Genomic DNA, 2707 nt, shown 5'->3' with positions numbered 1-2707 from the left:
ACAGTTTAAGAGAAGACAGCAGCAGGAGTCCTGGTCTGAGCAAGAAGCAAACAGTGCAGCACGGAGGCACCGGGAGACAGATGCTAAGTGATGGAGGCAGGCGGGGACCTGCCCGCTCTTCCCTGCCGGCTGTCTTCGTGGCCCAGCTGACGTGTCCTCTGCAGCCCGTGGGGGCGGGGGCCCATCTCAGACAAGGCACAGGAAGCTTGGCAAACTTTGGCTTCTTCCTAAGAAAAGCAGGCTCGGCAATGCCTACCTCATGTGGGCAGTAGGAAAAGTGCTTAACACAGCACCTGGCTGCAATATGCACAAGATCGAGAAATGCTTTTAATAATAGTACTAATAGGGATTGCTTACATACAGTGCTTACTACCTACCAGGAGTGGTTTTAAACACTTTATCTATATGACTGATTTAATCTTTTACAGCCCCGTAAGGCAAATCCCATTATTATCTCCACTTTACAAAGGAGGACGCTAAGATACAGAGAGGGTCTGTCACTTGCCTATGGTCACAGAGCTGGTAGATCTGGGATTCAAACTCAGGTGGTCTGGCTCCAGAGGCTAGGTGTGAATACAGATAGATGAATAAATTAGAAAGCTGGTGTAGGAGTTCCCTCTGTAGCACAACGGGATCAGTGGCCTCTTGGGAGTGCTGGAATATAGGTTTGATCACCTGCTCTGCCCAGTGGGTTAAGGATCGGGTGTTGACGAAGCTTTGGCTTAGGTTATGACTGCAGCTCAGATCTGATCCCTGGCCTGGGAATTCCATATGCCAGGGGGCAGCCAAAAAAAAAAAAGCCGGTATATTGGATGGACAAAGATCGGGGATCCTTGTGAGTTTCAGCAAGAGGCAGGTTATTCAAGTAGCACATTGATGTCTTGAAGGCTGGACTTCTAGTCCCGGCCTCATGGCACCCAGGAACCACAGTTAATCATCTAATGTTGCTGTGCAGTGGCCTCACCTACTCTCAGCTAGAAGTGAAGGCTGTCTCCCTTGCTGAAACAGGGATAGTATTTGCTGTAATTTGGAAAGTTAGAACTGGGAAGGACCCAGAGATCACCTGACCCCCAACTGTATGTTTGAGGGAACTGAGGCAAGAGGGGAAGTGCCCCACCCAGGGTCACGAGTGCCTGCTGACACAGCCCCCACATCCTTGCCCAGCGCTGTTTTCTCGGCACCATATGGCCTCTTCTTCATGCCAGGAAAGTCGTATCTGGAAGTTGGAAGAACAATTACAGAAAAAAAACCAATTTTTTTTTTTTTGAAGAGTTGAATGCAGGAATACATGGCAGGTTGTTCTGCAATGAGAAGGGCTCCCTTTGTTGCATGAAGTTCCTATTTCTGTGAGTCTGCTGACGTCATCAGGCTTTGCCTTTCTTCCTTCCTGAAGGCTTGGGGACAGGACACTGATACAAAATGCACCCTCCCTGACCAAACAGGCCACTTGCTGTTCCCCAACTATCACAGCCACAAGGGACTTTCTGGGCTTGAGGCACCTCAGGTCATTTGGTCAAGTTCTGGCTCAGCTGGGTGTGAATCTCCAGCCTCAGCTTATTGGGCCGTGACCTTTGGCAAATACCTTAACAGGCTCCTTATCTCCATTTCCCACTTATCAAATGGGGAAATTACCCCCTCCTCTTGTGGGGTTATATAAATGACATTAACATGTGTACGGAAAGAATTTAGCCTAGGGCCTGGCCCTCAGTAAAAGGGAGACAGGATGGCTCCCTAGGAGGTCGGATTCCACATACCGTTCTGATTTATGTTGTTTGGGTTTGCATCTTATCTCTCTCTTAAGGAGATGCCAATCTAATTGGCAGGAAGTGGGCCAAGTTCATCTTTCTCTCCTGTGGCACCCACTGGGAGCCCTGCACAAAGTCAGTGCTCAGCGAGCACACGTTCCATTGGGGTGAACTGGACACAAACAGGATGAGTTCATCGTCACCAGAAGCTGGTGTTGCAGTTTTTGTAAAAAGCCTTGGGGACCACCCTTCTAAACAGGCTTGGATGTTCTGGGTAGAAATAGAGAGTGGGGTATCACTCACAACCCTCATTAGAGTCTGCTTGTGGGTGATAAACACAGTAATAGCCTCCACCTATAGGGGACTCCAAATAGCCACCCAGGTTCTTCCTACCCTCATCCTCACATCACACTTACTAGGTGAGACATTATCAACCCTACCTGGTAGGAAACCGAGGCTCTGAGAGATCTGTCAAAGGTCAGATGCCAAGTGTACGCTGGGCCAAGGTCTGAACCCAAGCTTGTCTGACTCCCAAGTCCACCCTCTCTGCCCAGAGGCCTAAAAACCCCCTCCCACTATCTAGCAGGCCCCCGTGCCTGTTTCTGTATGGCCCTAAAGCTAAGAAGGGTTTTTACACTTTTATTTTTTAATTTTTTATTTTACTTTATCATTTTTTGGCTTTTTTAGGGCCACACCCGCAGCATATGGAAGTTCCCATGCCAGGGGTCGAATCAGTGCTGTAGCTGCTGGCTTACACCACAGCCACAGCAACGCAGGATCTAAGCCATGTCTGGGACCTACACCACGACTCATGGCAATGCCAGATCCTTAACCCACTGAGCGAGGCCAGGGATCAAACCTGCGTCCTCATGGATACTAGTTGAGTTTGTTAACCACTGAGCCACAACGGGAACTCTAGTTTTTATACTTTTACATAGTTGGAGAAGAAATCAAAAGTAAAC

Source organism: Sus scrofa, chromosome 15 (assembly GCF_000003025.6).
Source record: "Sus scrofa isolate TJ Tabasco breed Duroc chromosome 15, Sscrofa11.1, whole genome shotgun sequence".
Lineage (NCBI taxonomy): Eukaryota > Metazoa > Chordata > Mammalia > Artiodactyla > Suidae > Sus > Sus scrofa.
Note: the sequence above shows the minus strand (reverse complement) of the source record.